Raw genomic sequence first — 20,566 nt, 5'->3', positions numbered from 1 at the left:
GTGTTTGTCCTAGCAACCTTAGGATTTGAAGTTAAATTGCAAGACCACGCTTTTAACTGGTGAAGGATTTTAATGCGTTTATTAAATAGCAAACTTCCACTGAGCATTTACTTAAAACGCTAAATTCAGGCATACTTTCAGCGCATCGTATCCAAGTAACTGGGGACTTAGTCCCAAACCCAAGGGCATCAACAGGCTTACTTTGTCTTACTTCTTACACTGTTTTCCACTGAAAACTCACCTGCCCTCACTACGTCTGAGAAAAGTGCACTGAAACAGCAATCTCAAGGCAAAGCAAATCTCCAACACACGCAGCATCAGCTATGTTCGTATATCTGATTTATATGTGGATATGTATCAGCTCACAGCGTTCGTAATAGCGTGAACCACGGAACCAAACTGGCTGCGCATTAAAGCACGCCAAAAGGCTGTGTGTGTGCTTGTTAGACTCCTGCGTAAAAGAAACAAAGGAAGGAGCAAGGAAACATTTACCAACCCGCACGGGTTTGTTTTGTGTTGGTTTGGTGTTTTTATATCAGATCATTTTCAAATTTTATTCCTACCTGGGCCAGGTACAGGGGTGGAAATCAAACACCACTGCTTGTTCTCCAGCTCCTACCACATTTCCGCAAGCCAACTGCAGGCGTTCGGACAGGAGCACAACGCTCTGCTGGAACCAGAAGCGACAACTGCTCTGTACAACACCGCCGAAGCTCAGAAAAGAAAAAGGACCAAGAACTTACCCCGGGAATTCATTCTTTTACTTTGTGATCCAGCAAGGCAAGAGCTCGCAGGGAGCAGCCGTGCTCCTGGTGGCCGCAGAACCAAAGGTCTGCGCAGAAAGGTGGCAGCGAGCACCGGCTGCCGCAAACCGACTGCACTGCTACTGCTGCATCCAGCCCGCAGCATCTGCCTGCCTGCCCTAGGACTTCTGCAAACGAAAACAGATGAGTAACTACTGCTGCTCTAGCAAACTTCCAAGCCCATGGTCACTAATAATAGCTTTGTTCCCTTTATTACTAAACAAAACCAAAAAAAAAGTTGAAATGCTTGTAGAGAACATGCTTGCCCGAAGGTTTTCCTGCGCGCCTCTGGTGCCACCTCCCACGCGAGCGCAGGCACCGATCTCGGGGCTGTGCACGACCGTGGTGCGGAGCCATCGTGGGCTCCTGGAAAGGGCAGCCCTTACCAAAATGTTGTTAAATAGTCAGATTTTGTGCTTTATAAGCCTCCATTATAGATGCAGAGGAAGAGTTTAATAATGGAAAAAAAAATCTAAACAGAGATTCCCAATGTCACACGAACCCAAACCCCGGCACACACGGCGGGAGCAGGTGGCGTGCCGGGACACGCGAGGAAGAAGAGGGAGATGCTATGAAGCTGCCACCATGAAGTGAGAGCAGCAGAACAAAGAAAACCCCTTCCCTTGCACAAGCCCTGAACTGATTCATCACTGGCAAGAAAGAAAAGGAAAAAAAAGGGAAAAACACCACAAAAAAAAACCCTTCGTCAAAAATTCAGATTTTCTCCGTAGAATGAAATTAGTTACAGGAACTGCTCCGTGCAACAAAAACAATTGGCTGCAAGTCCCCCTGCTATCAGGAAGCCCACCGTGCCTTTTTCTGCGCGCCCTTGGCACAGGACCCGCAGAGGCAGGGGCTCAGCCTCGCGGCCTCGCTGTTGGGGCACGCCGGCCTCAGACCCGGCCGCAGCACCACCGGGGCCGAGGCCTCCGCCAGCCCAGCGAACGTTGCTGAAAGTGGCTCGGTGCCACCGAACGTCCAAAGCATCGTGCCCGAGCGTTTTCACCCTGTTCGCATCCTGGAGCTTCCCGGGTTTTTTAACGGATTAATTTCTGCCACCGGGCTGACGGCCGCTGAATAATCCTGAGCATCACAATGAAGGATTTCTACAGGAAGCAACTAAGCCAGCAAAAAGCATCCTCTTGTTCTTGTGAGGGCTTTTTTTTGTGTGTGTGTGTCTTTTTTAGGTTATTTGAACAATGCCACCATGAAAGAGCTTACAATAATGCCTGTTACAAAATAGGAAGTTGGATTGTTAGGCAAGCTTTGCCTGCATTACTCCAGCAGCCCAGAGAGGATATGACAGGCACGTCTAAGACAAAGGACTGGACCCAGTGACCTCAGGCATCTCTTTCAGGACTCGGTTTTTGCAACCGAGTTACTTAAGAGTCAAAGCCTGCTTGTTTGCTTTCGCTCATTTATGAGATGCGCTGTTCCTGTAACTCTGGCTGAGGCACCGAAGCGCACACGCTTCCCAAAAAAGCAGGCCAACGAGTGTGTATGCGGAAAGCAAATACTTTGAGGAGGCTGTGATGAGAATCTTACCGGGAAACAAGTTTCAAAATGGAAAAGCACCAGTGCGGTATTTAATCTTTTTATGTACCAGAGGCAAACACAGCAGGACAGATAAATCTTGAGTTGCCAGTCTTCAAGCCAGCTTAGTTTTAGCAAATCGCCCCAAAAAGAAATATTTAAAAAGCAGTTAAAAGTGTTTTTTAAATAGCACCAACATTATTTTAGCTGCAAGTTTCAAGGACAAACAATTTCCACAAGGCTCCTAGAGCGCCGCTGGGACCAGCTGTGCAGGGACACACTTTGGACCAGATCACCGATCAGAGAGGGCAGACAGCAGCCGCCCCGGCACCACGATAACACTACTGAAACTACGAAAATCAGGTGTAAGCGCAAGTCTGAGAAACACTGATACAGACACCAGCAGCACAAGTGGCTGAGCAACGGCAGGACGGGAACCTGCGAGTGAATCACCGCCGGGCGATGATGCCTCCGTTACTCACCATGGACATGGAGTTATCGGGGTACGACTGGCTTCTAAGAAAAACAGAACAGCCAGCAAGGGGAGGACTAACACGGTCATCAAAAACTCAACGCACGCAGGAAGGGAAGAGGAAGGTCTGGCTCCTGGTCCCCCTGCAGCCGGGAGGAAGGTGCCGGGGTGGCCCCGTGCCCGGCTCCTGCCAGGGGTGGGCTGGGGGCTGCTGGCACCGCAGCCAGGGACCCGCCAGCTCCTTCTGCCAGGCTGGAGACAGACACCAACCAGCAGCCTCCACCTCGACAGCCTGACCTTTAGGCAGCCCGTGCCCTTTTACCCATTTTCTACAATAAACACTGCTAGGACTTCTTCTGCACACATTCGTTGTCTGTGCTACTGAAAATAAGCAAAGAGAACAGCGCTGGCGGTCTCAGCCGGCCTTTAGGTGAGATTAGCGAGCTATTAAAGCCAGTTTATGAGGAATTTTAAGTGTGCTCCTTCATGCCAAACAAGAGCTAGTCAAGCAGGGGATTTTTTTTTTTTTTTTTTTTTAAGTGCCATTTAATCCAGAAATGGAAGACAAATTTTAAACATATTTTGGAAGCAAGAATTCAGGTTATTACAAAAACACCTACTGGAGCATAAAGAAGAATACACTCCGAGAGAAATTCTGCATCAAAAAAAAAAAAAAAAGGCAATACAACACGACTGGCTGAGGGTGCCAGAGCAAGCTGCAGCACCAGGCGGCTCGGTGGCCTCGGGTGCAGCACACCTGGGGACACCCACAACCAAATCTCGGCCCCAAAAGCAAGCAAGCGCTTTGCCACCGATTCTCCAGAAGCAGATCGCCGCCCAGACAGGTAGCCCAGGGTATGGCTTTTGTCCCAGCAGTTCACCATTTAGTCCCAGCTGCACCTCTTCAGTAAGCTGTCAGGAAAAGCAAAGTAACGAGAGAAAGCCTTTCATTTCAGCAGGGCGATTTACAAGAGGTCGGAGAGGAGAAGCCCCTACAACCGTGCTGGGTCTGCCTGGGATGGAGTTAACCTTCCCCGCAGCACCCACGCAGTGCTGTGAAACGCAGGAGATTTTTGAAGCGCAATGTAGGAGTGCAGGAAATGCAGTACGTTTTGGGGGGAACTGTCACCCACCGCAACCATCGCACAGGTGGCGTGGGCTTGTCAAAACAGGCTGATATCAATTATTTTCATAAACACACCAACTGGGGCAGAAAACATCACGGTGGGCGAAGCAAACCGACCAAATCGGGTGAGGCAGCCGAGACCTGGCTGCAGTTCCAGCCTCTGGCCTGCTGCTCACACACAGAGCGGGCTGCTTGGAGACCAGGGCTGAGAAGCGAGAACTCATTAGCTCTTCTTCAGGGTTCATGAGTCAAATCTGACAAAAACACACACTTCAGTGTTTCCAAGCTTAAAGAAAATTCCAGCAGGGTCATGGAAGATGCTATTTATAGCTGCCTTAATCTCTGCGCACTCCAACAGAGCTTAAGTGCACACACATATTTTGTTAGCACTTGAAGAAAAAAAATCTTTGTTGCTGCAAACATAATCAGCCACAAGTTCTAAAAACGTAAATGAGTTTTTCCTCGCAATACTGCTGCTCCTGACCGAGCTGCAGTGAAAAACAGCCCGTAGCTTTTCCAGGCAGAAAGCTGTTACCGGAAAAAAAAACAGGTCCTGGAAAATATTCAGTGAGAAAACCAAGAAAGGAGAACGTGGAAAGTTGCACAGCAATTAATTTCATCAGCAGGCGACGACCCCTCCTCACCCTAACTGTACCTATCGGTAGGACAGGCTGCTCCGAAGGCTGGCAGGTGCAGGCGAGATGCCTCCAGAGCCGCCCGGCTCTGGGCCCACCTCTGCACTCCCAAATGTGCTCGGGTACGAAGATGCACGGCCGTGGCCAAGCTGCCTTCCTCAGGTGCACGCAGAGCAGAGCACAGAGCCCTCCGACAGGAAATATTGATCCCGGCACCTGCTTGGTCTGTGCCAGGATCACGGAGAGGGATGGGCCAGCTCCGTGCCAGCGCTGCTCGGCGCACGGCGCCTCACCAAGCCTGCCAGGAGCGGCTCCGCGGCCAGAAAGGGGGAGCCGTGAGCTACACGGGGGAACCACAAGGTGCGTGGAAAGCCGGACAGCCTGCCAGGCTCTAAAGGCAGCGGTCAGCAGGTGAAACCACACGTGGCGGGCGATCAATGCGCATAACCCCCGGGGAGCCCGTATTGGGATCAACACTGCCTGACGCTGCCGTGAACGACCCTCGGGAGCTGAGCGATGCTCGACGGGATGCGGCTGCCTGGGGCCTCGTCCAAGTTCCCTCCGGGACGCCGAGCCAAGGGGCTGGGCCAGGTGACCTTCAGGGGCCCCTTCAACCTGAGCTATTTTACGATTCCGCACTTGGTCCAGAAACACTGACCCTTAGTCTTTGCCTCTTGGATTACTGACCGCATACTTCAAAGCATGGGAAAGTGTTTTATTGACCCAAGTTACCAAAGCTTCAGCCACGGCACATGGGATGAAAAACACTGTAGCACGGGCGGTGCAGCACCCTTCGGAGAGAAGCAGACACCCACGCTTGCCACAGGGCCTTGGGTATCCCGTTCCTCGTTACTCTTGTAACTCAGTTAGCCTGCTCTGTACCTTACAGACGTTCAGAAGCTGAGCAATCCCGCTGTCCAAGCCCTTTCAGTGGCATTAAATAGAGATGTCATGTAAGCTTTTAATAACGTCGACAGATACTAAATGAGGTTAACCAAGCCAGCTCGTAGGAAACCACCGACCCTGTACATGTGCTCTCTCCCCATCGAGCACGCCCAGCTCACAACACCGTGTGGGGACAGCAAGTTCCCTAGCTGCCTTCTTAAAAAAGCTAACAGATGAAACCTGACTGTAAGGGAATGGCTGCTGAACCCCCCCCCCCCCCACCCGAAACAAAGTTTTGGTGAGTCAGCCCCCGGCGCTTTTCCTGCTCTAACGCAGCACCACGCACACGCAGCGGTTCTCTAGCATGCCGCTGCTCTCCATCAGTGCCAGTACCCACGACCACCGTTTCGTTACCTTTAAGCAAATTGAAGAAAAAATTACAGGCTGCAGGAGCACGGCAGAGAACCTTTTTTTTGTTTTGTTTAACCAAACACTGCTGTCAGCGACCACTCCACCTTAACACCACGCTGCATTTAAGGCTTTGAGTTACCAGCATTACTTAGCATCGAAAAGAGAAGTACTTTACCAACATACATACATTGGAAACATTAGGCAGAATCAGTCAGAATCTCCTTGCTCATTTTCTATAAGTGATACAAGTCCTCGAGCAGGCATAACTCAGAACCGGCAGGCATTTCTCTTAAGGTATGCCTCAAGGAAACTTGATGTACATCCAAACTTCTGCAAGCTTGCTACTTTCTGTTGGATGCATCTTTCATTTTCCCTAAGAGTGCAAATCATGTTCTGGAAAGGCTGCAGCATGCCAGGGATGCTTAAAATAGAAAGGGCTGCAGCTAGCGATCCTGCACACACAAACAGAGCGAGCACCAGCGACGGGGAGCCGGGGCAGTGGAGTGGTCAAACCCTGGCGGCGAGCTGCCAGCGGCTCCCTAAAACGCAAGCAGAGGAACGGGAATAGCAATCCAACAGTCTGGATCAGCATAATGCGAACGAAATGAGTTGTGACAAATTCACAGCACAATTCTAACCCTCGGGCTCTCGTGTTGCTAAATTTAGGATCTCAGCGCAGGAGGGGAGGGAGAAGAGCTGCACAAGCGCTTTAGTAAGGTAGCAGTCAGAGTCAATCGCAAAACCTGGGTAATTTTGACCTTGCTGTACAAGGAACGCGTCTGCAGTTAGTAGCTAGGTCACGTACAACTGCTGCTTCTGCATGAACGGGGAACAGCACAGCCGCGTCCTCCTGTAGTAACAGAGCTCAGAGGAGGATGCAAACAAAGCTCAGGGAACAGAGCTGTGCCGAGAGGCTGCTGCTCGTAGGCACCATACCGGTGCAGGACATGAACTTTAAAGTCCGCTTAAAAATATTCGCTGTCCGAGTTATGAAAGCACCCCAGGCAGAACCGCGTCCAAACCTAACATAATAATGTCATGTTTATTTCTGTCCGTGACTCCAGCTATATTTGTGCTTCTTGTAGCATTTTAAAGGAACCAAGCGCGCACACACTGACTGGCCGGGGCGGAGGGCGGGTTGGACTATCTATTTCGGAGAGCAACCTTGGTGCATCACCAAGTTCCTAAGCAATTTCAGGTCAACAGGCAGACACCCATTAAGAAATGCTCTTCTACGTACTTTTAAGTAACTGTTTCCATGGGTTTAAAAATAAGCAGTATTTCATACTTTTTAGAACAAATCAGTGTGCCTCATTTAGAGAACTTAAAGAAAAAAAAAACCCTTCATCTGCAAGGTGACTAAGCCCTCAGACATGTAATTACCCGCCAGCGGCAGAGCCACTTGAGCTCAGCACCCATCTGGCCGTGTCATTCAAGCCACCAGGCACGGCAGCGCTTGCGTCTTGACAGCAAGACTTCTCAAAACCTCTGAGGACAACACTCGGGGTCTCTCTGGTTACTGTTTAGCACATCAAACAGTGACTGCGGGGAGATACCAGCGTCCTGGCACTTGCCTCTGATTTCAATTGCACTGCTGCTGGCTAAATGCAAAGATCAAATACTATTTTAAAAACGGAGACAAAGTCAACCGGGCTTGGGACAGAGACAACAAATAGCACCCAAATTCTGGGAGATGAAGAAGGGACAAGCAGTTTAGCTGCTTGATCTGTACTCAGAACTTGCTGCCATACACAACGCCTCACTTCCAGCATCCTTCTTGCAAACTACACACACTTTAAACTAAAATCTCATTCACTACAGCATTGCCAAGGCAGAAACAAAGTGGAACTTCTTGCTGAAGGCAGAAGAGACTGTTCCCAAAGCCTGGAGAGGGACGGGCCAGCCCGTCCCAGAGGAACGCGCCCTTGGCAGGCAAAGCCAGACCTGCAGGGTACCTGCTGGTGACTTTATAACAACGTAAAGGTGGCATGCTACTGAAGCTGGTTTAAAGCCATCTTAAATAGGCCACAAACTGGTAAAGAAATAAATCCCATGCAATTCCTTTGTTCATTTCCTAGTCTTACCAGGAAAGCATGCTCCCATCACAAGGCCACCATGCCACAAACCCACCAGCGGCCCTTCGGCAGGGAGAGCAGAGGCAGCACAGCATTTCACAGCCAAAGCCATCGAACTCAAAGCTTTTGAGAACGAGTCAAGCTACACGTGTCAAGACAGAAAGCGGCCTGTCCTTCTCTCTCCTTCCCTTTTGTTGTTCCAGCCCGGTCTTTCCTTTCTCTCCCCTCAGGCTTGGGCTGACAGGCTGCACACAACGTGAGCAGGACTTGGGCATCCACATGGAAGAGAAAAAGCCTTAAAGGTTTGGGGCCAGAACTCAGAGCCTCAAAGCAGACGGCCCAGACCACCCCTGATCCATCTCAATAGTATTCAGTACATCTTCTTCACCTTCCCTAAATATAAAAGGGATGAGGACAGATGGCTGTGGGATGCAGGCACAAAGCACTTCTTAGGAGCAGCTGGTGAACAAATCCAGTCACCTGAAGCAGCAGAAGTTGTCTTCTTGCAGTAACAAAAAGCGACGCTCTTGCAGCCAGGATAATCACAGGATGTGAGCAACTCAAGAGGTTACAGGGAGACTTCTTCATGAGATCTACAGAAACGCTTCGGGGAGGGGGGCAGAGGAGAAAAAGAAAACCTTTAGCAAGCAAATCCCTCGTTTGGCCTGCAGATGCTCGCATCCAGCACTGCCCAGACCGCCACCAAGCTCCAAAATCCTCCTCCTGCATTTTGGTATTTCTCACGGCAGGCAGAAACCGAGCAAGAGGAAAGGACAGCGAGCAAAGCCATTTCTCTATTGAGAAGTCAGCACAGTCATTTTCCAGGCCTACCTGGTTCCGACATCTACTTTCTTCTAGTATTTTTCTTTTAGCCACATAAAAAAAGTGCTTGCTTACTGGTAGCTCAAACCTAAAACACCATTAGGCGCACCGCTGTTCCAACAGCACGCCGACAGATGGATCAGCATTAGCACCACGGAGATTTTTCACATGCCACTGGTTGTATAAACCAAGAAAAAATGCCGCTATTGTGGAACAACTGAGCTTTCATAATAACTAATAAATGTAACCATAAAGACATTATTTGATGCTTTTTCATTACAGTCTGCAGAAGCCCAGATCTTCGACGCAAATACAGCGTTGCTTAAATTTGATTACTATGGGGCGGGGTGGGGGGCGACAACAGGAAACAGTGAGTCATTTACGGAGAGAAAAGACAAATCCTGAAGCAATCAAGCCCTCACTTCCAATTCAGTTGACAAATTTTCCTTAATTGTATGATGGGAACATGGTTAAATAAAGTGCCCACATGGGACTACCTCTCTCTTCCAGGACGGGAGCACAGCAAGGCTTTAACAGCACCCGTGTCAAGCAGTACAGCCTTCACATTAAATTTTAGTTATCCCCCTGCCAGCCACAGAAGCAAGCAAGCCCTAGTAAACAAGGCACGTGTAAACCATGGTGAGATGTAAGCGACAAGCACGCATCGTGGCTGGTTTGGGCTGTGGCCACAAGGGTACTCTAAGAGAGAATAAAAAGCAAAAAAGTACCAGGGAGGTCAGAACCGCTCCCCACCCTCTCCTGAACGCAAGGCGAAGCCGTGTCCTGCCACAAGTGTGTGCTCCCCATCCCAGACCGGCCAGTTTGCAAAATCCTGACAGTTCCCTCTCAGTTTACAGAAGGACTACCAAGAATTAATTGAGAAAGTAAGAACAAGAAACCCCAAAGGCCATTGGTTTTGCTCTGCTTAAGGAAAGGTCAAAGCTACAAGCGGTGGTTTACAACAAACCTGAATCACAGCCTCAAGCAGGGCGAGTTCACTCCCAGGCCAAGGGACCGTGTAAGGGACCATGACCGCTTCTGGGACCCTTCTGGGGCCAGCCAGCCAGCCAGCAACTTCCTTCCCCAGCGCCGTACGGATGAGCAGCAGCCTGTCCTCTGGGTCACTGCTGCAGCCCTCCAGGCCCACAGCTCCAGCACCGGGTGCTGAGCGGTTCCGAGCCACCAGACATCCCTGGTGGCAATGGCACCGCGCCGCAGCGCCGAGCAAGCTCTGTCTGCGCAGGGGGAAGGGCTGTGCTCCTCAGTACCCGGTAACAAGCCTTATTTCCAGAAGCTCACAGGAGAGCTTTGCTTGGTGATGCTAACATCAGATGAAATCGCTCCAAGACGTGGCGAGGACGAGGGCCCTGCTCCTGCCGACCCACACTACCTGAGGGTTAGCGGCTCGCCCGTCCTGCTTCTGCTTCCACGTCGGCGGAGCGAGAACAATGATGAGGGCGCTTTTAAATTGGCGAACACAGCCACTGTTGTCCGAGCGCAAACAACGGTCCCTGTTCTGAGGAAACTGGACAGAGGCCAACCGGCTGGATGTAGAAACCAAGCAGGGCTCTGCCGAGGGTACAAAGCCTGCCGTAAGGTACACGGCAGGCTGGGGGAGCTCCGGCAGCAAGAAACCCCAGGTCCCACCCCCCCGAGGTGCTCTCTGCCCCCTGCCAGCACCACCCAGAACATCCCAGACACCTGCGCAAGCCGCTGAGCGTTAGCTGGGCTCAGGTTCCACGCCACGAGGCACGGTAATGACAGGAGGTAATGCGGGAAGAGCTGCTCTAATTCACAGCCTGGGAGATTTGCCTCTGCAGATTTTCCTCAGCTGTACCCAGATGCGAACCGAAACCGGTTAAGTAAGAGCGCAGCTCACCCCGATGAGGCAGAGCTTCTAATGAGGGACTTCCCGAGAAAATAACGCTCAGACTTTCTGAGTAATAATTATTCATACATGTTATAAATAAACACGGCTCCTAATATTTTCAATTAGATAACTTCTCGGTGGAAACTATGTTCTCCCGAACTATTTGCCAAAAGAAACCACACATTTCTTACAGTGATGGAGGAGGTGGAGAGAGTGGCCTAGGTCAAAACAGACGTGCTGCAGACCTCTTGTTACAGCTTGCTTCTTCCAGACTCCGTCAAAAGTTGGTGAAGGTCAAAAATTCTCATTCATTCTACTAAACGCATTTGAGAGAAATGAATTAAGTGTACAAGCGGGTGAAGGTTTTGCCTACCTGCCTTACGTTACCATTACATGTGGAAGCCTTAAGCAAGGCAGCTGCTCAGTGGCTCCCTGCTATGATTTCAGACAGTAGCAATAAAATCCAGTATATTCCATTTTGCTACATTTCATGGAGCAGCGTTGGATATTTTACCCACTACTCAGGTGGCAATGCTCTCTCCTGACCTGAAAACAGCTCATTCTGAAAGTCACAAAACTTAAGGTCTCTATACACCTTTTTCCCCTGTGCGTTATCACACCGTGGGCTTTGTTCACATTCACTCGTACGTACCCCACAGCTCCGACTGCCACGCGTTGGCTGCTGCATCACTTGTTTGTGCTGCCACAGGACACGGGAACAGCCAAGATCAACCCGCACCTCGTACACACAGCCCGACGCGAGCAGCAAACGTGACTGCCCATGTCCCGGAGAGCTTCTGATGGGAAACGGACAAGGCAAGGGGCACGGGAGGAGACAGGAGCGTGCCCAGAGACAGCCAGCAGTCCTTGCAACAGATGCCAAAGGGTTTTTTTCTTTTTTTTTAATAATGATATAAAGAAGTCACTCACGCCTTTCTTACCATTCATTTCTTCCTCCCTTTGAAGGAAGGAGGAATACTCAGCTACACCTTTCCCATACTAAAATTAGCAGTAAACTCATTTTGATGCAACAAGACCGACAGACAGAAGCTTTCACCCTTAACAGCTTTGTAGCCAGCAATCTTTCCTCTGTTCCTCTCCAAGCATTACCCCACACAACCTCTCCCTTCCTTTTCTATCGGTGGAGCAGATTTTGCATAACGCTTGCTGCTGCAACAAGCCCTGTGGCAGCATCTCAGGAGCAACTTTACCTGCCGGTTTGCCCCCTTGCTGAAGTCCTCAAAGGAAAGGAAAGAAGACGGGCAGATGGAAAAGTCATGCTAGTAAGACTGAGGAGATGCTCTCAAGAGACACGACAGCCCAGAGTAACTGAAGGGACGGGACAGAAGGAGGCAGCGACAGAAAGCGAGGCAGGCAAGCGGCGCTAAGGACAGCCACCTGCAGTACAAGCGCCACGCACTGACTCACCCAGGTCTCGCTCCTCTCCCCAGCTCAGCCCAGCTCCGGATCAGAGGGAAATGCTACACATCAGGAAACAAGGGTGGAGTTGGGAGAACATTTCCTGGGCAATCACAGCGGCAATATGCGGCCTGTTTGTCCACCCAGTGCAAATTACAGGAACATCAACGCTGCTCAAACGCAGCACATGAGAACACGGAGAGCTGCTCCACCAGCCCCACGCTGCCGGGCTGCACGAGGGTAGCAGGGATCTGTCCCTGCCTTAGCAAGAGCAGGAGACATCCGGAGAGGAACATCATGGACTGACAGAGCACAGAAACCCATCTTCTTGCGTGCCACTGAGGCAGCCTGAGGAACATGGCACCAGCACGCTGCCAGCCCCTCGATTTACAGAGCAGCTCATCAGTACGGCCATTTCAAAAATGCTCATGAGCATAGGGATCATGAAGCAGTGCACTGGTGGACAGGTGGATGACAGGCAAAGCTTCAGGAGGAGGAGAAGATGTGCTGTAACAGGGGATGAGTTTGGAAGTGTGACCTCAGAGGTGGGAAGGGGAGAAGGTAAAAGGCAAGCCTACAACCAGAGCAGCAGACAGGAAGCCCTGCAGGGTGAGGGAGCAGGTGCAGGAAGCAAGGGACACGGAGTGCAGTGGGACTGCTGGGGTCTGAGGATGGATGTGGAAGGATCGGTGATAAGTTCTTGAGGTGATAAGTTCTCTTATATCTGACGTACCTAATTACTCTGCAGTCAGGGGCCAGTAGCACAAACAACAACGACAGGGGCTGAAGACAGAGCAAGGAGGTTAAGTGGGAAACTCACCTTGACATCAGATCCCATCCAATTCCTGCCGCCTGCTCTACAAACCCCCAGCCAACGTCCCTGCGAGGCCGGACCGCCTGAAGCTTCCCTGCCTCTTCACTTCCTATGAAAGAAGACCCAGATACCCCACTGCCTTCCTTCCCTCATGTACCCGACCAACACCTTCATATCCTGTGCTATTCATCTTTCTCATCCTCTTTTCATCCTCATAGCAGAGCTATTACTTACAGCACTCCTAATCGCATTTAATTGGGGTATGTTACAGGCAAGAGATCCATAATCTTCAAAGCATCTTCCAAACAAACGCCGGCAGCAGAGATTTCCCCCTCTGCTCAAGGCATTTGGCAAGAGCACAGCAGCAGACATTACACCGAGTGGCCTTTGTGTTCCACTCCCTGAGTCACAGCCCTGCGCATCAAAGATTGATTTCACGCCTATCTGGGATGAATGAGCTTTCCTAAACGTTTGTGACACGCTAAGGAAGACAGCAGCAAGGGGAACATCTGACTCACCGAGCATTTGCTAATCTATAGCTGATCTTCGTAAGTTATTACATTTGTATCGTGTTTCACAAAAACATGCAGATTTTCAACACTTATCTCAGACCTACAGCACGCAGCACTCTGTGATTATGGGTTACCGCAGCTACTGGAAGGAGAAAATCACACACAGGAACCTTCCAGAGGAGCCAAAAATACCCAGTCAGAAATACGAGAAAAGCCGTCCTTAAACAATAACACACGCATTGATTAAAGGCTTGTTCCCAAACTCCTGTTATAATCCCTACTCTCTTTGACGAGGTGGAAGCGGCAGCACTGGCTCAGCAAACTCAAAATTTACAAGAAGTTTATAGATTTTTTTTTTAACCACCAAAATTCTTCTCAGGTCTCCAGAAGGACCGCGTCGGCTTCTCCCAACTCATGTATCCCCAGAAGTATTTGGCACCCAGGAGGAGACGACGCCTCTACTAGAGCTGAGCAGATAAACAGCCTTGCTCGGCTGCCTGAATCACTGCTTTAAATTATGCACAAGAACACGGAAAATCCCAAAGGCTTGCCTTCGCCTCCAGTATTCCTGCTCCCTGTTTCAGTGGGGAAGCCCTACAGACCTTCAGGGGCCGTCTCTGCTCCCAGTTACAAGCACAGCAGGCTCCTTGTCCCAACTCCAAGTGGCTCCCAAAGTCCCAAAGCCATCTGGAAGGTGGCTTGGGAGACGAAGCCGGGCTGCAGAGGCAGGCTGTGCTGGCGGTCCTTACGGGGGGAGCAGGAATAATGCTCTGGGCTGGGCACGGCTCTGTTAGGGACTCTTACAAGAGGAAGGAAAAAAAATTTCCTTCTTTTTTGTGCTGCAAACGTTGTTGCGGCGTGTAAAAACCGAGCAAGACAAATCCCACCTTCGGAAAAGCTGAGTTTTCAACTGCTGAAAAGCACAAATCTCAGGGAAACCCTTGGAGGGGAGAGGGCAGGGAGGCAGGCGGGAGGCTGGCCCGACCGCGGCCGGTGGTACCGCCACACCAGATGCCAGATGAGGAATCTGCCGCTCCCGGTCACACCAAGTCCACCAGCCTTCACAACAGCTACTACCAAGGACCTTGAAAGAAATTCCGGAAGCCAAGCAGCAGGGAAGCTTTTCTCCCTGCTTCTCACAGAGCCAGGATGCATTTTAGGGCCCCAGGCACAGAGATCTCCGTTACAGAGCAGCTTCTCTCTTGCGTCGGAGTTATCATTTTATCCCACATGCATCCAGCTCTGTCAAGCCCCCAGCACCAATGCAACGGCAGCGATTGTACAGGAGAATTACACCACATGCAAAGCATTTTTTCCCAAGAGTGAAGCAATACACATCATTCCACCTTCTTCTTTTTTCCTAACACAGAAATGGCGCTTGGAAAAATACTCAAGTTTTATTACAAAAATTTAAATATTTTACAGTGCATCTCAAACCCAAGTTGGTTTTTTTTTTTTTGATTTACAGAAGTTGTTCTATCACTTGATCACTACCTGAACTTTTTTTTATACAAATACTTAAAGAAATTCACACTAAAAAAAAAAAAAAAAAAAAAGAAAAAATCATCTGAGCACTAAAGGCTGTGCTGTCCTCATAAGAAAAACGCCATAATCTAATAATACAATCTAAACCCTGCACAAAAACACAAAGCACAAACCCACACCACCACCACTGACCTGCAGTTACGTCCCTGGACAGGTCACCAGGCGAAAGCAGGTGGGAAGCACAGAACCCCACAGCACCCACGGCGGGCGCAGAGCCTCCACCTTCCCTTGGCACGGCCACAACTGAGGGCACCCCGAGAGGAGGCCATGGCAAAGCAAGCTACACGCCGCCACCACACCTCCTCCTCTCGTTCACCAGCCCCCTTAAGCCCCCGTAAAAATAGAGGTAACGTTCCCCAGAGGTGCTCACCAGCAGCGACTTTCCTCTAGAGACGCCCGGGATGGAGCAGGAGGCGCTGGGCAGCGCGTGGGCAGCAGCAGCACCGCTCCGACCAAGAGCGGCCAGCAGTTACTCTTAACAGCAGCTGGTAATGAGCGACTCCATCCTCATCACCCATGGTTAATAACCACAGCTTCACACCCTATAAAAGTGGTGCTGCTTAGCAAACGAGGAAAGGCAACCTTCAATTAACGCCTCCTTTCTTGTTCAGGACAGTCTGGGGAGCTTATTGGGGCTCAGATTCTGCTTACTTCATGCGTGAGAGCACTTTCTTTTGGTGGGAAAACTCAGAATTCAGCTTAGTTCCAATAAATTCAGGATTGGACTTCTGGTGCTCTGTGACCTTAATAAGGAGCCTGCATGTAGTGCCGAGACATCGCCTCCCTCCCCACCGGGTAAATCCTGCGCTGGGTAACAGCTGCAGGAGAGCTGGATGGCTAGACGTGAACTGGAAATTGGGAATAAGCAGATTAATCTGTTATTCTCACTCTTGCCAGCAAGCGTTGCTGTTTACCACCGGAAAGCAAGAATGAAAGGGAAAAAAAGAATAAAAAAGCTCTTGCTAAACTTCCTTATTGTGTTTGCATCCAAATCCTTCTATGCAGAATTCTGATTCATCACTTGAAACTCGGTGCGGCTTCAGAAAAGCAGCATGCTTCTGGTACCCTGACAGCTTCCCGATTCGTTTCTGCAAAAAAAACCTGAGCATGCACACGATCTTCTGCAGTGCAGATAAGCACATTGCAAATGCCCGAGGAGAAAATTTGTGTGGGGAGATAACTGCAGAAACTATTCTTAGTAAGGCAGCTCTGCATCTGTTAAACCAACTCTGCTGGCACTGCGCTGAAAATTCATATTCACTAACACGTGCTCCGAGTGTTGTGAAAAAGCAACTATTTTAAATTCTGGTTTATGTAACCTGAAACATCTCCGAGAGCTCAGGCAGGTACTTTCAGTCTTCTCGTATTGACATGACTGCCTCCCCAGCCGGAGCTAAGAGCACAGCCCAGCGAAGACCAGGCTGCCGCCCCACACAGCGGGGGCAGAGCCTAGAGCAGTGCTCTCCAGCACGGGGCCCAGAAGCAATATCCCATGTTGTGGGGGGGCATCCAAACCTGAAAGAAGCACAGCGGAAGGCACAGCCGTGCCCGATCTCCCACAGAAACAGGCTGCACAGCCACGGGTCTACGGCTGGAGACCACAGCCTTAAAGAATATTTTTTGCTGGCTCAAACACTGTCACTTAGTATTGGGAACTGCTATTTAATGAAACGGTTAAGCTGTCCTTCCTCTTCAATATAATATCGCGTTCCATGTTTTGATCCCTCTTGCAGACAACATCAGACTCACAGAAAAGCAGCAAAACCCTTCAGATACCTGCAGATGAAAATAGTGTGGTGCAAGCCTCACACACGTGGCATTGAATGAGACGGGAAAGTAAAGACTACAGCCCCAGTTTCCTATTTTAATAGACAATGTTATTGTTTAGCTTCAATACTTCTTTTAACTGCATTATTTCAACCTGAAAAAACAACTTTTGGTAGGGTAAAAAGTTGATTACAGACTTCCCTCCTCCCCATTCTAACATCAGCTGGTTTTTGAAGGTATTTTATTTTTGGCCACTATGCAAAGCTGGGCAGCAGCTCCCTCTGATGCATCGCCAGTGCCTCCCGAGCCAGCCATGGTGGCCCACAGCGCTCTTCCCAACCTTTCTTACGGTTGTGCCTCCATCGCACTGCACAGAACTGGACCCCTGGATGCAGTTCGAAGTAACTGCTGCGAATAAAGCATTGGCAGATGGAACGAGAGCAATCACACAGCACTAGCCTGAGTCCTGGTGAAAAAAGGCATCAGTGAACAGAACAAACCACCGCTGAATCTGTAGCTAAAGCTCCGAGCAGCTGAAAGCAGCACAGCTTTCTGACACCACCTCAAGACCACCACTCCCAGGGCTTCCTGCAGCAGGTAATTTTTAAGTGACCACATGCAAGTGTTTTCACACCTGGGAATAATTGCAACCTTTACTTGTTGTGCAGCTGCAGAGAGCTGTCAAAGCCTCAGATTTTGAGGAAAGAGGGAAAAAAAAAAAAAACCTGCAAGTTATGGGGCCTGGCCACAGCACAACAGTTTTGCAGTCAGTTAAACAGCCAGGACAGCTCCGACACTCACAACTGGTTTACTCACACCCTCATCCTTCTGGTTCCCACAAGTCATGTTCTAGTACTCATTTTTAAAGACGTTTCCCCTCTTTAAGCTTTTTTTTTTTTTTTAAAGTCTCTGTTTAAAAGCTGATGGTACACACGGGGCCGTACAGTAGTTGTGAAGAAAGTACTTTTCCTGCTAAGCCATCTTCACAGCAACAGTCCGAAATACCCTTCAGTAACCCGTACATGTCAACAAGCTTTGTTACAGCCCAGAATGTTTGTTATAACAGTTATTTCACAAGCCTCTGGTGGGACTGTAAATTCTGGCAGTGTCAAATACATTTCCTTTTATTACAAAACCCGTTTTGAAGCCATCAGAAATCTCATTTGTAAACTAACACTTCTATATTTAGGTTACTTGGATTACAGATTTATTTTTTCTCCCTGACACTGCAGAAATGGAAAAAAAAAAAGAATAGGCAGGAGCATTACCACAGCCTCCCAAGCAATTTTTCAAATACTGGAAAAGGTTTAAGTTCGTGGAGAACGGGCCTATTCCTCTGGATTTCAAGGAGAGTCCTGATTCATGACTTCCAGCTAAAACACTGCTCCATACCTCGCCCCCCATCAAATGGGAGAGCTGCCACTTGCCAAGCTTACCTGGGACTGGGACTTAGCGTCTGCTTCAGGTCCCAAAGGGTCAAGGTGTTGCAGGGGCAGGGGATGGAAATCAAAGGTGCTAAAAACCCGCAAACATTTCCCAAGTAAAGCAGCGCCTAGCAGAACCCGAACAGGCTTCATTATGCATTCTGAATACACCCACGGCTGTTTCATTACAGCAATACCACAGTGGATCTGAACTTTCATTTTCAGAGAGAAGCTTAAGCAAATGGGACATCGTTTATTTGTTTATTTGTTTTTTTGTTTGTCCGGCTGTCCTACTCCTAAGTTGTCGGAGTTTAAGCTCTTGCAGTCTGAGTGGGACTCACACACGAGGTGCTAACAGCGAAGGCAGTGCGTACGTGGCCAGGAGAGGACCACTCACCTTCTAACTCCCTCTTCTTCCCCGCTGAAAGAAGAATCACCACCTGCTCACCCCTCAGCCAAACCGAGGAGAGCAGAAGGTGCTTACAAGAAATCTTCTCCCCCCCAGAGCAGCCTTTAGAAGTACTGGGGTAAGCCGTTTTAACACGTACGTATGCTCAAGTACATAATGAAGTGGGCTCCGTGAGCCAAAGCATGGTAAATAGCTGATGAAGCAGAGATTTCAGTTACAATGGAAACGATACCTGTAGAGACTGAAGAAGCCTGCTGCATATGCAAAGGTGAACATAGCCTGGCATGACAGAGATCTCAATAAGCACTAACAAACATAACTGACAGGCTAATGACTGACTCCCCATGTAAAGCAAGGCATCGTACAGCTCTGCTGGGGACTCAGAGACTCTGATTTCTTTGATTGAGCTCTGTCATCTCAGATGAGCCTTCTTCTTCAGCTCTGGACTAACTGGCTCATTTGTCTGCTCGGAGTAAATGATAGCCAAGCTTTTGATTTCTTGACTCAAACCTGCTCTGCAGCTGGAACTCATCTCAAGGCCTACCCAAACAGCTTGGTACAAATAAACCGGGGGAGGATTGCATATTAGTTCCCAGATCTGTGGATACTTTTTTTTTTTTTTTGGGGGGGGGGGGCATTGTTCCAATAGTTTCTTAAAATTATGGCAGCAGAACAGAATGTGAAGCTGGGTGGCATGTAGCTGCCAACACGTCAAGCATTTGCAATGATTCATTAGCCCAGGCTCTGATGAGTAGTTCCTGGGTTTGAAATGACTCGAGAAAAAAGGAACGAGACACCAAACCTGCCAGAGCTCAGCAGATTGGTACCCACAGTCCAGGTGCTGGAATAAGTAGACTAATGGCCCACCATCAGCAGCCCATCTCCAACGGGATGGGCACGAGTCTGCCTCTTGCCTGTGCTCGGCTCCCCGGGTATCCAGTTGTTAGCAAGGGGATGCAGCAGCCCTGCTCCGGTCCCTTCGGTGTCTGTTTTGTCCTTGAAGCTGCCCGACCCCTTTCTGAACCTCCTAATGCCATCTGCCTCCGTGGCCGCCTAGAACAACCAAATCCAGAAGTTAGCTGGTTGCTTAAATTCACTTCTTCCCCCACTAACCTGTATTACTAAATGACACGTATTTAATTTTATCTTAACATAGATAAGCATCTGGCCAAATGATGGAGAGGTTTTTTGTCACACACATTAACTGGTAGGGGGACAGAACAAACTCAGTGAACAGCCATGGGCTAAGTACAACTTCAGCGTTTCAGCATTTGCATTCAATCACAGTTTAACTTCTGTCTGTGCTTTTTCCAAGTGAAAACGTTCCCATAATTTCACATATTTGAATCCTAACCTATTTGTCTGTTTTTCCTATTAAACCTTTTTCCAGGCTTCCATCTTCCCTTTAGTCAGAGGAAAGGCCTTTTAGAAGTTTTTCTCAGATATAAAGTATAATTTAGTCTGTTAGAGCTATTTCCAGATGGTCTCTAACGAGATGAATTTATTCACTTGCTATGAGCTTTCCAGCTCATAAGAAGAAATAAATGGAAGCAAGAGGAGATTCCTAAAGCAAGAACCTCAGGAAGTATGCTCCTTCATTAGAAGAAATGAAATAGATAATTGGATCTAATTCACAGATAGCCAGCACTCCCAGTGACTTCACCCTTGTCTCTAACCCACACAGCTTTTTCATGGAAAGAGGGCCACGCCACCAGCAGGTATTCAGACTGCTGGCACACCTCGCCGGAACCTGCTGCCCGAAAATCCAGGCATTAACATATGCAGGGCTTGGAGCAGGCAGCACTATTTTTATGACACATCATCTTTTCTGAGTTATCATTTTCCCTGCATCGCAAGGTATTTGGCAAAACAGACAGAAGCCTGACTTAGGCAGAAGAATTACAGAACAGCCCTCAGCCTCGCTATCAGCGTGACCTTCTTCTCCGCAGAACCCTCGCTGCGTTGTGTGGCACGGCACAAACAACTCATGCGATTACATTGGAGCCTCTCCTCTTCTTCGGAAGGAGCTCCAATACGGCACTAT

General features: G+C 49.3%; 1 protein-coding gene across 7 annotated transcripts in view; it reads right to left on the bottom strand.

Moving 5' to 3' along the window:
• The window catches only part of MITF (melanocyte inducing transcription factor), a 100,256-nt gene that overhangs the window by 60,275 nt on the left and 19,415 nt on the right, over nucleotides 1-20,566 (bottom strand). The window contains exon 1 of one of the 7 annotated variants that reach the window (XM_040568491.1): nucleotides 15,293-15,881. The exons of the other annotated variants lie outside the window; for them this stretch is intronic. The gene's annotated coding sequence lies outside the window, so the exon portion shown is untranslated. Of the gene's footprint in view, nucleotides 1-15,292; nucleotides 15,882-20,566 lie in introns of those variants that run through there. 7 annotated transcript variants of the gene reach the window in all.

The sequence above is a fragment of the Cygnus olor genome, chromosome 10 (genome assembly GCF_009769625.2).
Source record: "Cygnus olor isolate bCygOlo1 chromosome 10, bCygOlo1.pri.v2, whole genome shotgun sequence".
Lineage (NCBI taxonomy): Eukaryota > Metazoa > Chordata > Aves > Anseriformes > Anatidae > Cygnus > Cygnus olor.
The sequence above is the reverse complement of the archived record's forward strand: the minus strand, read 5'-3'. Positions and strand labels throughout refer to the sequence as shown.